The 15273-nt window shown below is 32.1% G+C and overlaps 2 long non-coding RNA genes across 4 annotated transcripts; one reads left to right on the forward strand and one right to left on the reverse strand.

Moving 5' to 3' along the window:
• The first annotated feature begins 5310 nt into the window (after positions 1–5310).
• LOC135839030 (uncharacterized) lies at positions 5311–12000 on the forward strand. Of its 3 annotated transcripts, none has more exons than XR_010557528.1 (6): positions 5313–5756; positions 5865–9103; positions 9200–9438; positions 9529–10273; positions 10351–10496; positions 10594–11686. It is a non-coding gene; the product is annotated as an uncharacterized LOC135839030 (long non-coding RNA). The 3 variants fall into 3 exon arrangements; XR_010557529.1 differs by adding an exon at positions 11754–12000 and having other exon boundaries at positions 5322–5756; positions 9200–10273; positions 10594–11673; XR_010557527.1 differs by having other exon boundaries at positions 5311–5756; positions 9200–10273.
• A 66-nt stretch (positions 12001–12066) lies between these two features.
• On the reverse strand, positions 12067–12606 carry LOC135839031 (uncharacterized). Its single transcript, XR_010557530.1, has 2 exons — positions 12468–12606; positions 12067–12358 (listed from the first exon to the last, which is right to left on the reverse strand). It is a non-coding gene; the product is annotated as an uncharacterized LOC135839031 (long non-coding RNA).
• Positions 12607–15273: the final 2667 nt, after the last annotated feature.

Consider the following 15273-nt stretch of genomic DNA (forward strand, 5'->3'; position numbering starts at 1 on the left):
CACACAGAGACAAGATTATTCATTACCATATAAAAATGATCTATTCTAGGAAAAAGTCGTAGCGAACCACGCAAACGTTGTAATAATTCCTTTAAATTCGGTAATGAATGAAATACATATGTATATCTGCTCATTTTCAAGTACCGGATATAATAGTTCCTAAACTAAAAGATAATGAATCTATTAAACATCTGACTATTTACTGCAGAACTGGAATGAGTACAGTGGTATCCAGTAAATTTTACTAGCAGTTTTCTTTTCCTTACCCCTTTGATGTCTCAATCTTTCGTCTGGATCCAGTGGCGTAAATACGGGGGAGTGGGGTGAAACTCTGCAAAATTAAAGTTTTGCCCGTTTATCCAAAAATAGGTAGCAATAAATTCCACCTTTTTCAAAGTTATCAGAAGCCTTGTTTCTTACTTAAAATCGCAAAAAATTGTGTTTTCTCACAATACATTCCGAGAAGTCTCATTTTTTCTTTAAAAAAATACCCAAAAGTGTCGCTTTTTTGCTATAGGAATATTGGACTGATTATTGATTACAATATATGTATCTTGTATCTTGATTTCTACCCCCCCCCCTCAGCAGGAGTGTCCAGTAATGGTACTGTCTGGAGTGTCTGGATCATTTCCTATATGTATTGGTATTTTCTATACCGCCAGTTCAGTTGTTTCTTCAAAAATACTGAATGAAAAATTTTGAATTTTTTTTCTCTATGAACATCACACACTCTTGATATGGAAAATTTTATTCAGGGCGCCTCAATCACGAACTTGACTATGTTTAATTGAGAGAAGAATTTTCAAAAATTATATTCAGAATCCCTCGTTTAAATTTCGAAAATTGCTCATGAGAACGATTGTATCTTGAAATTTTAATTGGTGAACTGAAAAATTAAGTTTTAAAATATTAGAGAACTAATTGCTTATAAAAATTCCCACTTGAAAAAAATCCACGTTGAGATTCTTATTTCAAGGTAGGTATACATGTTACATTGATTTAAAAAAAAAAAAAATTGAAGAAATTTCATATTTTTACTCAAATTGAACTCTGATAAGATGCCAATTTCTTTTTAGGAATTTCACTTGAAAACTTTTCCACCTATCTAGGTACTTACATCAGATTATTCTTCAGGTTTGAGTATAAGCATTCATGCATCATTTTAAGATTCAATAGGTATAATATCATCATTGAAAAATAAAACTTTACTGTCCAAAATTTGATGTTTTTGAACGACAGCGATTTAACAACAGTTTTGGTCACACATGGGTTGAAAACTGAAATAAATTGATTTTTGGTGTTTGGTTTCAGTTCAGTTTTCACCTTTTGATAATTGGTTTTTGGTTTTTGGTTTACAGTTTTTTAGTAAGTACTTTTATTTGGTTTTGGGTTTTTGGTTTCAGTTTTCAGGTTTTTTTTTCTGTCAATTACTGATTATGCCGCCTAATTCTAGGTAGTATTAGTATTTATTAATTATTGTATTCATTTCTACTAGTCAATTAATGCATAAAATGTCAAAACATTACACATATTTTGATATTTTTGATGATTTAAATTTTAAATTTTTTATATTTGGTTTTTGGTTAAGAGGTTTTGATCAAATATTTTTTATTTTTGGTTTTGAGTTTTGCACAAAACAGATTTATATTTGGTTTTTCCTTCATTTTTGGTTTTGGGGGTTTAAACAGTTTCAACCCCTGTAATAAAACCACAGTATTGAACGACAGACCTCGAACGACAAGCATAGAAAATTCACCCCTCGAGAAAGGGAATGCACGACGAACATGGGAAAGCCGGACGAAATTATTTCAATTGCCCAACAACGCAAATTTTTCACCTCTCGTTTGTATAAAGCCTGGTACAGACGATCCAATATATTTGACAAACTCGATTTGTCAAATCAAATTGAATTTATCAAACATATTTGGTTGTGTGGACGCTCTGATGATGTCTTTCTCAAATTTTTAACGTTTTGTTGATCGGAGACACCATAGACACCAACTCTGAAGATAATTCTGAGAATATAAATAATTTCTATTTTCAGAATTGGTGTCATCGATCAACAAAACGTTGAAAATTTGAAAAAAAAAACTTAGATTATCAGAGCGTTAACATGATCTAATATATTTGACTTTCCATGTAACCAAATATATGTGATAAATTTCATCCAATTTGACAAGCCTGTTTTGTCAAATATATTGGATACGTGTGTACCAGGCTTTAGTGAACATGAATGGGGCAGTATTTGTGAATAATGTTGGAGAGAGTCTTTTTTTCAGGGTTAGTGATTCGAAATTGGTGAGTATTTACCTGATTATAATTTTTAAAACTCAAAATTAAATTTTCTAGCTGAAAATTTGACTTTTTGCAATGAAAATAAAATCGAAAGCTACGATTTAAAAATTTGAAAAAAATTGCAGCGAAAACAGTTTTTAATCCTGTTTTTTCACGTACAAGGTACCTAATTATCAAATAGAAATTTAATCAAGATTCAAAACAATTTCGTATCAAATTAGCACAATGTGGCTGAACTTATTTTGAAGTTTCGAGTTTTTGCGCTACCCCCCACCCCACCCATCCACCCGAATATGTTCAATTTTATCGGAAAATAGAATTCAGGGTTTTTTCGTTTTCAAAAAAAAAATAACAGTAACAACTATAAAGGGAGTGGAAGCCAACAAAAATTGCAAAAAAATTCTCAAGTGTGAATAAAAGCTACTTTAAGGACTCCGTGCCTCTCATCTTGTTTTTTAATTTTCCAATTAAAAAAAATGATCGTTGGAGAAAATTTTGGATTTGAACCGGCTCAAAAAGAATTTAAAGATATGTACTTAATGTGCCTTTATAAGTGCTGAATTTCATTTTTACTTTTTTTTTTTTTTAGCTTTAGGAAGTTTTTATTGGAAAATCCACTGGAGGGGGAGGCTTCAGACCGGTTCGAAACCAACATTTTAGTTTTGTGAATAAATTCGTCGCTTTTATCATTATGTCGTCGTTCATTTTCCTAGAGTCGTCGATGCATTTCATTCAATTTGTCGGGCATACGCTGGCGTTCACATGATTTTTTTGGCGTGCACTTGAATTTTTTGTTGTCGTGCAATGGTTGAAAACTGTTTCCGTCGTTAAAACGATGGTTTTGGACTTTAGCATCTGTCGTGCAAAACACTTTTTTTTGGTCTTTCAAATCACTTAATCTGTCGTGCCGATAAATGGCACCCTTTTAAAATGTGTTTTCGACCTCTAAAAAACATAATTATATGTATTTTTTTCATAAAAATATTTGAGGTGGGTCGTGGTCAAAAATTGAAAAAACTGACAAGAGGGTGTGAAAATGAATTCTGGGGTTAGTTATTGTTTTCAAATAAAAAAATACACGAGGCTGAGAAAATAATTTTTATGGTAATTTCAGAAAGGGGGAGGGGGTCTGAAACTTTCCTGACGAAAGGTGCTCAATGGTACCCACCCTCCATGCAAATGTGAACCCTGAAGCTCTCGGGGGCAAATTCACCCTACTTACCTATGTATCAACATGGGCTCAAACTTTGATTTTATTTCTCAACTATAGACACTGGACCTGCGTATAAGACAACCAACTGACAGCCATCTTGGCAAAATAACCTGAGTAACGCCAATTTATTCCGCTGGGTGATCTTGGCAGTCCGGAAGGAACTCCTGGCTGCGCGCGCAGTCAGGAGTACCTCGCGGACTACACAACCCTCCCTTTTCCCTGTTGCCTGCAAAATTGAAGTACAGCGCTGCCAAGATCACCCAGCGGGATAAATTGGCGTTACTCAAGTTTTCCTTACCGTTTCCGTTCCCCTCGGCCAGCAGTTGGTTGTCTTATACGCAGGTCCAGTGTCTATATTCTCAACAAAGAGGGTAGAAGTAGCCATTCACATATGAGGAACGTTTTTTATCACAGTTCCTGTACTGATATGACTCTACGGATACCTAACCTACTCGTATGTTATTAATCACACGTTTTGTCTTTTAAAAATTGATAAGCATATACGTAGATACCTACCTAACAACTAAGTACGCACCTATGAACAATTTTTGTAGAGGTAGGTATAGTTATCTTACAAACGAGACAACCCGCCAAGTTGAAAAAATGAATAAATACGAGTACTTTCATTTAATTCAGCAGTCACGAATATTTTCTATAACAATAATCATTCGGATCAATAAAACCAAGTTTTATTAGTGTTTTACGTAAAGTATTACGTTTCGTGTTGTACAATTCAAACTTACTAATCGTAAGTACCCAGGTATGGATATCATTTCAAAGGAAAGTCAATTCATACCTACCTACATTTATTATTAGTTCGAGATGAAAAAACAAAAAATTGTAACGACAATCTCTTTTTTGTAATCACAATTTTATTTTCAGACTTTTATTGCAATATTTTTCTTCGCAATCATATCAGTTGCATACGTCGCTGAGTCTGTTGACCCTTGTAAAGGAAATCCAAACTGCTGCAATGATGCTTTATGCAAAAAGCCATAAAGATTAAAAAATTTTCATAAGCTAGAGTTCAATTAAGTATTACATAATGTATTTGATTTCAAGTTTAATAAAGCGGTAAATAAAAGATAGATATAACTTTTTTTTTAAATTTCACATTCCCTCAAATAAAAAAACTGGTGGATTCAAACCAAATTCAGCAGAGAAATTCATTTCGAGTTGAAAGTTAATCAGAACAAATTTCTGCTCAAGTGGTACCCCCAGAGCGAAGATATAGATCCTCAAAAAGAGGGTACCTATATTTTTGAAAAAATCGTTGTTTTTTCACTCTACCCCTTTTATCCAAACATTTCGGGAAAAACGGCCCAGTCTCAAATGAAAGTACCTACGATATATGTGAGGTTCTGCGTCGATCTAACCCTGCACTTTCACGGTTCTACTGCAGTTAAAAATTAGCAAATTGAATATTTCTAGTCGAATTCGTGTTTTGAAAATGTTTTCTCCTCAAATATTATATTTCTCATTAATAATGCCAAAATATAGAAAGATAATATCATTCTTGAAACAGGGGAAATATTTTAAAACGCAGCGGTGCCAATTTTTTAGTCTGTATTTCCAATTTGAAAAAATTGTTGAATAACCGTTTTTCTCCTCGATTCATAGAAATTGGCAATAATGACCAAAAAATTGGCACCACCTCGTTTCAAAATATTTCCGCAGTTTCCATAATGATTTCTTTCAATATTTTGGCATGATTAATGCGAAATATTTGCGAAGAAAAAATTTTCAAAACACAAATTTATCGTATCTAAGAAACGTACATATACCTACAAGAACTGTTGATTTTTTTTTCAAGGGCGATCGACCTCAATGTACAGATTTGCTGAACAAATTACTCGATACGTAGTAAAAGGCTCGATTTTATAATTTTTGAACAGTCAAGTACCTAAGTAACACTTTTCATGATCTATTATTGTGTGTTGTGTTGAAGTTATTACTTCGTATGGTTTCCTCGAATAGATAAAACTACTTAAAGGTACGTAGGTAACCGTACCTACAATTGGGGCCCAATAGATACCTACGATGTACCTACCTACCTATCTATTTACGAGCTCATTCATTCTACGTAGTTGTGACAAATCATTTGTACGAAATATTTACCTATTTACAACGAAAAAATACACAAAATATTAGAAACAATACCAAGCTAAGTTGAAGTAGATAGTGTTTTACAATTTAGTTTATACCTATACCTATACTTTACCTTGATCAAACCATGGATATTCTGAAGGCAAGTTAACTTAATGTACAATTATCACTAATTTTATTTGTTAGATGAAGAAAAGAAGAATTTCGAGGAGAATATTTCATAACATATTAGGTACAATTTTATTTTCAGGCTTCAATTGCATTACTTTTCTTCGCAATCGTATCAGTGGCGAGCTGTATGCCTTACATAGAGTGTGACCCTTCAGGTCAAAACTGTCACGGGTATCCATGTAAACCACATGAAATATGTCCATTGAACACATAAAATTAATTATCTTTCATCTATCACTTCAAAAAAATATTTCTGCTTTCTGTATCAAAATTTGATGAGGCGATTAAAGCAATAGTTTATTCATTTTTTTCTAGTAGCTAGTGAATAGTTCAGGAACACATACTACCTACATTTTAGCTTTGAACTATAGTTTAGAAATTTTCAATCAAATAAAAGAATTTCATTCTAACCATCTAAATGATAAGAATTAGATTGTGATTTTCAGTAGGTAAGGTATTTATTTATTTAGTACCAAAAAAAAAAAAATTGAAGTCATCTCGAAAAAAGAAAAGAAAAAGGCACGAAAAGACAAAAAACCTTACATTTTCAAATTATAAACAGTAAAAATGAAATTTTAATTTGACTTAAGAAAATTAAAACAACATTTTCTCTTTTTCTAATGTTAAAAATCAGCCCTATGAGTCAAAATTTAAAAATCAGGTATTTGTTTGCAATATTATGCTCAAATTAGGTATCTATTGGTTCTGCACAATCGCCAAATAGGTATATAGGTACATTGAAAATGATAAATTTTACGCAACAAGATAACTATTCTACTTGACCTACTAAAATAATAGGCACCATACCAATATTCTTCATAAATTACAAAAACTTTAAACCAAAAAGAAGTGTTTCATCGCGCAGGCCACCCAATGGATATTTCAAAGGCAAATTTTTCAATTTTCAAATTTCAAATACTTATGTAGTTAGATGTTTATTTTCAAGAGAAAGCAAAATTAAGACGTTGATGATTAGATATATAGGCTACATTTTTTGATAAAACACTTATTCACAATTTTTTTGATAGATTTATGTCACAATGCTTTTCTTTAGCATATTATCCGTTGTACACAACAAGCCTATCTCAATAACTTGCGATCTTTTTGGGATCTGTACACAACCTGAATGTACATCTTTACCGATTCCGGTTGGGCCTGTACAGTCTTTACAGAAGGGCGTAATTTGTCCATTGATGGACAATCTAACATAGATAACGTAATTGCGCAATTCATATAGGTTTCCTGTGAATTGCTAATCCTTGCAGCATAGTTAATCTATATCGCTAGATAAGTAGTACCTATGTTTTTTTTTGATTAGACTAATTTTTCGTCATTTGTGAAACACTATGAACAGTAATATATAAATTATAATATAGGTATGAGATTGAATATTAATTTAAAACATATTGACCATATTATCATTTGTGAAATAGGGTAGGTATATGCTTATGAAAAAATACATTATATACTTCTTATTCTTACAATAAAACAAGCCATCAGCTATATTTGCTGATTGCAAGAGAGTTTTTGTATTTACCGTTTGCTAAGTGGCTGCTTTAATGCTTCATGTTTTTAATAGGTACATATTATTCAACAAATCATGATGGCATGATCAATTTATCTACTTCAGACATTTACCATCATTTGAGAATTGATTTTTCTGAATTTACCTATACCATTTCAGTTCTTGTAGATAGAAAGATGCCAGATTTAGATATATAAAATTAAACCCAAAAAATAAATTTATTAGGTACCCTACCATTTAAAAGTTGCGTTGACATTTTTGATAAATAAGTTCATGTGCTAAAATTTCTAATCATCGCGGATGCAAACAACTGCTGGAATCTCCAATAAACTAGGCCAAGTGAGTAATAAACAGCGCTGTCAAACTGGAAATCATTAGTAAGCTCCGGAAGGCTTAAAATTCTGATCGATTTTCTTCTATTGGTTATACCTACAGCTTGCGTAAAAAAAAAAAATACATATGCATTTATTCAAATGATTTTTGTAAGAAAAAAGCTACAAAGGACACTCAACTGTATGTACTTTTTGGCTTACAATTCACAACTCAACTATACTCGTAAACGCTACACGGCGTTCAGAGAAGAATAACTTGCTGAAATTATTCATAAATTATTTTCTACACTTAAGCAAGCTTTCTGAAAAAAAAAAAAATTCTGGGAAGGCATTAGGTATTATTGTTTTCTCTTCATTTGGAAAAAAAACCTAATAAATAAACTGTTCATTTTAGGTAAACAATGTAAACAAATATGCAATCAACCAATAATGAAACAACAGCAAGTAAGTACTATTCAAGATATGACCACTGTTTTTTTTTTAGGTACTATTTGTTTGCATTTTCCAAGTGTCTGAATAAAATGAACAGACTGTAGTCCAATTAATTGGAACATTTTTCCATTTAAAAACCAAATGGGTAAGTGTAAGTAAGTACTTGATGGATCTATCAACAACTGATCAAAATACATACTTGGTGCGCCCATCAATTGAAAATCTACGTCGATAAGTATTTGATACGAAAACAAATAATTTACCACACGATTAAGTAAGCACTCTGTAACTTTTGTTCTATGCAATTTTATCATTTTTCTTTCAGTAAAAAAAATGTTAAGATGTACCTAACTAAATAAATTTAAAAATTTTGAATAAAATTAATGATGAAAAATGCAATTACAATCAAGAGTTTTTGTAAAAAGGTCCAAGCTTAGCAGAAAAAAAATCAACAAAACATAGGACCAAGTCAGCCCCCTGCAATCTGTAAGGTATGTAGGTAGATAGCAATTAATTCAACTTTTTTTTTGCATACAAAGGTTTGGTATAAGTTTCCTGAGCTAATCTCTCTTTCTGAAAAAAAAACAAAAATTGAAAAATAATGTAAAATAGAGATTAATTTTACTATCCATACTCAATAGGTACCTAGGTACTTTGCCTGAACAAATCACCTAATACGTAACAAAGTGTTCACTTTTATATTTTTTCAACTCTAAACGATACATTTTACCATATCTACCAATTGCTGTAAGTAGATTGAAGCTATCAAGTACTTCTTTGGTTTCTGCGAAAAGATAAACTACTTCGGTAGGTCTCTACTAATGGTAGGTATCTAATAAGTAATAATTATACGAGCATCAATCAATTTACAAGTTCATTTTTTTATGCTTTCTAGCTGCGACAAATTATTTGTGCTCGTAAAATGATAAGAAATAAAAAATATTTCAAAACATTATTCAACCAGTAGCAAAGTTGAAATTTCATAATTAAGATTTGTGCAACCTTGATCAAAGTATGAATATTCCGAAGGCAAGTTAATTAACGATTATCAAAATTTATTTTAAGACGAGAAAAGAAGAACTGGAAGGGTAATTTTTCATTGCACATTTGCCATTTCTTTTTCAGATTTACATTGCGTTATTTTTCTTCGCAATCATATCAGTTGTGCGCAGTATTCCTACCATAGTCTGTGACCTAAACCATGAAAACTGTCACGAATTACCATGCAGTCCGAGTGGAATATGCCCCGGATAAAAAATGAGGCCCAATTTCATCAATCAGTTCATGCATGTTTCCATTTTACGTTTGGTGATTTAATGAAAGCAATACCAGCAATTAAAGTTTTAGTTTCAGCTCTGTAAATGGTACGAGAGCCGGAATATACTTACTTACTCTTATGCTCTCATCTACATAATGCATCTTGTAGTGATAAATTATTTTCATCCTAATCTTAGCACCTACTGAATAAATATCTAGAACGAGGAGCCAAGTGGAAGTAGGTACCTATCATTTATGGAAAAGAAGAAATTATCGGGTAATTTTTTACATGCGATATAAATGCCCTTTCTGGTTTTGTTTTTTGAAAATTCAACAATGCTCGCATTTTCAAAATGAGTGTAAGTAAGTCTCCTCTCTAAAGAAAGTTTTAAATCATGGTTACTTTTTTTACTCAATTTAACAACTCAGTGCTATGAATTCCTAATAAAATGAAATGCCTGACAAAATATCATCAAATCAGTTTTGAAAAGTTTGGCATATTCCTTCCCCCTCCTCCACATTTCTTGAAAGTCAGACTTACAAACAAAAACATTGTTTTTGATTTACCAAAAATGTGAGTTATTGAGTATTCATGTTCAAATTGTAATTTTTAAAACGAGAAGTTGATGAGATAGGCGAAATCTGATTGCACTATTCGATTTCTTGTGAAAAAGTAAGTCGTAATCGCCAATAAAAAAAAAAACATCGAATCACCACAAGGGCCCATATCGTGAAACGCCTCTCAAATAGAGAATAATTATCCATATACTTAGTAGGTATCTTTTGCCTGAATAAATCACCTAATACCTACGTAACAAAGTGTTAAATTTTATGATTTTTGAACACGTTAAACGACACTACTTTTTACCATATCTACCAATTTCTTTAGGTTGAAGCTATTAAGCACTTCTTTGGTTTCTGCGAAAAGATAAAACTACTTAGGTAGGTCCCTACTTATGGTATCTAATAAGTGATAACTACGCGAGTATCAATTTACAAGTTTATTTTATACTTTCTAGCTATAGGACAAATTACCTATTTGTGCTCGTAGAATGATAACAACAACAAACAAAATAATATACAAAACATTATTCAACCAGTAGCTAAGTTGAAGTTTCATAATTAAGATTTGTGCAACCTCGATCAAAGTATGAATATTCCGAAGGCAAGTTAATTTACGATTATTACAATTTATTTTGAGACGAAAGAAGAAGAACTGAAAGGGTAGTTTTTCATTGCACATTTGCTCCTTTCTTTTTCAGATTTACATGTATATCGCATTATTTTTCTTCGCAATCATATCAGTTGTGCACAGTATTCCTAGTACCATAGTTTGTGACATTAATGGTCAAAACTGCCACCAATTACCATGCAGCCCGACTGGAATATGCCCTCTGGTAGATGAAAATTAGGCCTAATTTCATCACTAAGTTTAAGCATGTTTCCATTTCATCACGTTTCGTCATTTAATGAAAGCAGTGCCAATTACAGTTCTAGTTTCAGCTCTGTAAATGGTACGAGTGTCGGAGTACACATACTCTTATGCTCTCATCTACATAATGCATCTTGTACTGATAAATTATTTGTATCCATAATCTCAGCACCTACTGAATAAATATCTAGAACGAGTAGCTAAGTTCTACCTAGCATTTATGAAAAAGATGATTTTTTACAAAAATTTTTGAAAGTCTTACATAATGTGAAGAATTTGTCACAATTTTTTCAAAATTCTTAAAAGTTGAACAAAACATTAAAAATTTGTCAAATATTTTCCAAATTTTTGAATGTGTAACAAAATATGTATTATTAGGTACCTACTCAAAAGATTTTATGAAAGTCTGACATACAAATAGGTAATACCCAGCCCTAATATCAGAAATCGATCATTTTTTCAACGTTACTTTCTAAAATTCTGACATACTTACCTAAATGTTGAGAATTCATCATGTTTTTTCCAAGTTTTTAAAAGTCTGACATAATGTGAAAAAATCGATTATTTTTTCCAAGTTTCAAAATCAATGTGACACCGATCCGCATTATACAGATTTCGGGAACAGCCTCAATGCAAAAAACATATCCATGCCATAATGCATTTCAAAGTATTTAGGAAAATCAAATGATCGATTTTTTTGGGTGGGGGGGGGGTGAAAAAGCCAAATCCTGTCCCATTCAACAGATCCGATTAATTTTTTCCTATGGGATCTGGCCAGGTTCTCGAACAGATCTAATCCCATCAAAACTCCTCAACAGAGCCTCCTTTGTTGCACGGTAGCATGGCGATGAAAATCTAAATGGTGATCTAGTTAATTTTGTGTAAGATGTTCTAATTCTAGATCATAAACGTGAGTTTTAATATTTTGTTTATTTTTAATGTGATTGACGAGTGTTATCTACAAATAAGGCTTATTTTTCATTATTTCAGCTTAAACCGTTTCAATCAAAACATACAATGTAAGCATGTACTTCCTCATCATCCGCCTTTTTATGAATGCATCAATATTTTCGGCGTGGCTTCATATTATAGAATTTGGAATTATTTTAGCCGTAGAAGTTTCCTCTGTAATTCGTTATGCGCTTTCGTGTGTGTTCAAAGGATATCCTTATTATACGTGAACATGATGCTGAACCGCGGACAGATTCACCTGACAGTGAATAAAACTTGAACAGACAACAATGTTATAGGACTTTTGATTGAAAAAAAAAAGAATGTAACCAGACATTTTTTTGACGAAAAATGAAAAAGATTGAAAAGTTTTCAATGAGGTTGTCGCAGAGAAAAACAAAAGTTAGGCTACAATGAATTGATTGGCTAAGACATAATCGTCATTCTTCCAGCGGACAAGCCACAAGATTGCTTCTTTCCATCTGTATGGGGCCGGGGTCTATTATAATTGGTCCTCCCGGATTGATACACGGATTCGGAGGAGGTGGACAATCAATTTTGAATAAAATACAAAATAAATTGTGCCTGATCGGCATATTATATGCAATAGATAAGATTCCGAGGAACGTCACCATGAAAAAAATCTGCAAATTAGGCGACAAAATTGTTATTTAAACGTGAATTTTACTGTTTCTAATCAATGTTTATTGTTATAATGAATTTCGATTTAAATTGAAAAAATTTTAACCTTACCTTAGAAAAATTCATGATTGAGCTTACCACCAATGATGAAACGTTGCTCGAGGGTTAAAATGAATCACTATTTCGTTTGTACATTTTTCAGTATAGCTGATGTCGTCACATTATATGTTTTGTGTAGTAACCTAGGTATAGGTGGGTAGAAGTACTACAACTTCTGAAAAACAATAAAGATACTCGTAACTAATTCAGCAAATGGTTGAAAATATCACAAGAAGTGGCGTTGAAATTGGTGAACGAGACCATATACCTAGATAGGTGATAAGTAATGTAGGTACCTACTTATCGGTCATTTTATTTCGTTTTTTCAATTTTTATTATATTTTTTTTAGCAAAAAATGTAGGTATTGAATTTTGGTGAAAAATGTTTCAAGTTCAAACTATAATAGTTCCTGCTCATTGCTCAAGGCCCTGAAAAAATGCTTTGCTTGCTATCGCAATCAGCAATATTTTTGAAAATTGAAAAATTCACCTTTGAAATATCGTTTGCGTCGGAATGAAACACTTCTTATTGGTCCATTTTTATTTTTCAATTTGTACCTACCTGTACCTATACAACGTTACGTTGATTAGGGTCAATTGAAGAACATATCCTGGATTTTAACGATGTTGTGATTTAAGTTTTTGAACCTCACTGCCCTATCGAATCCAAAATTCAAATTCAAATATTTTTACTTTACACTTCTATCTCTCTTTTCAACACATGTGTCCTCCCAACTCTTACGTATGGCTCCGAAACACGGATAATATAAAAAAAAAAATAAACAAAAAATAAGAACTACTCAAAATTCAATGGAAAGATCCATGCTAAATTTTAAAAAAAGAGATCGGTTTAGAATCAAAACAATTAAAATGAAGTTGAAAAATAATCGGAATGCAGTCAAACTGATAAAATCAAAAAAATGTTGGGGGGGGCGGGGGTCACGTGGCTAGATTAAGGGACAACAGGTGGACACAAAAAGTCACTTTCTGGTTCAATACGGGGATAAGAAGGCAAGGGAAACAGAGGGCTAGGTGGAGGGACGACTTTAGGAAACTACTGACCCATCACCATTTTCAAAAGATCGCCCAGGACAGGAAAGAATGGTGCAGGCTGGGGGAGGCTTTTGCCCTATATCTTAGAAATTTTCATCACCTTTAAAGCACTTTTCCACCATTAAATAACTCCTGTTATGAAAACCCCACGCTGGATTTGTGTTCAGCAGGTCAAAATACCCCGATTACCGGACTTTTCACAATCATTTTGATCAAATTGTCCAAATTCACTTTTTATTGCTTGCATTTTTTAAAAATTGCGTCAACTAAAATGAGTGAAAAAATACGAATTTTGGAAATTTGAGGTAAATGATCGTGAAAAAGTATGATAATCGGGATGTTTTGACTCACTGAATACGAATTGAGCGACGAGCGTTAGTTCTCCATAAAAATAATTTTTAAAGGTAGAAATGTGCTGTGAAAATGATGAAAAATTGTAATTTTCACGAATTTCCAATCTTGACGGCGATGAAAATCAAGATATCATCATTTACCCAAAAAATGTGCGCAATAATGCAAGATGTCTTCGATCTACAATTACATGTTATTAAGTAGATAAGATTCATCTTCATATAATTTAATAGCAACATGTCAAATTTATTTATTACCCAATTTAAAATGTGTTTTAGTTAACACAATTCGACTGAATGATTTTCCAACCTTTTTTAGACGAAAAATGGAAAAAATTGAAAACTTTACAATAAGGTTGTTACAGAAAAAACAAAAGTTACAATGAATTGACTCATGGCTAAGAAATAATCGTCATTCTTACAGTGGACAAGCCACACCGCCATTGCTTCTTTCCATCTGTAGTGGGTCTGGGTCTACTATTATTGGCCCCGGATAGGGACACGGATTCGGAGGAGGTGGACAATGAAATTTGAATAAAATACAAAATAGATTGCCCCTGATCGGCATATTATATGCAACAGATAAGGTTCCGAGGAACATCACCGTGAAAAAAATCTGAAAATAAGGTGACGAAATTGTTACTTAAACGTGAATTTACTGTTTCTAATTATTAATGTTTAAAATAGTATTTGTTCGAATTGAATAAATGTTACCTTACCTTGGAAAAATTCATGGTCGAGTTTACCACAATGATGAAACGTTGCTCGAGGGTTAAAATGATTCACTATTTCGTTTCTACATAATATATTATTCAGTAGCTGGCGTCACGTTGTATTTTTTGTGTACTTACCTAGATATAGGTAGGTACTACAACTTCTGAAAAACAATAAAGATACTCGTAACTTCAGCAAATTGTTGAAAATATCACATGAAGTGGCGTTGAAATTGGTAAACGAGACCAGGTGATGTAATATAATCAACGTAGATAGGTGATAGGTAATGTACATAGGTACCTAATTATCGGTCATTTTATTTCATTTTTTTCACTTTTTATTATAATTTTTTTTTTAGAAAAAAATGTAAGTAGATATTGAATTCTGGTGAAAAATGTTTCAAGTTCGAAATAATGGTTCCTGCTCAAGGCCTTTAAAAAAATACTTTGCTTGTTATGGCAATTAACAATATTTTTGAAAATTGCAAAATTCACATTTGAAATACTTATCTATCGTTTGGGTCAGAATGAAACACATCTTATTGGTCCATTTTTTTTCAATTTGTACCTATAGTAGGTTATGTGATTAGGGTCAATTGAAAAACATGTCCTGGATTTTAACGAAGTTGTGAATTGTGATTCAAGTTTTTGAACCTCACTGACCCATTGAATTCAAAATTCAAATTCAAATATTTTTATTGT

The sequence above is a fragment of the Planococcus citri genome, chromosome 3 (assembly GCF_950023065.1).
Source record: "Planococcus citri chromosome 3, ihPlaCitr1.1, whole genome shotgun sequence".
Taxonomy (NCBI): Eukaryota; Metazoa; Arthropoda; class Insecta; order Hemiptera; family Pseudococcidae; genus Planococcus; species Planococcus citri.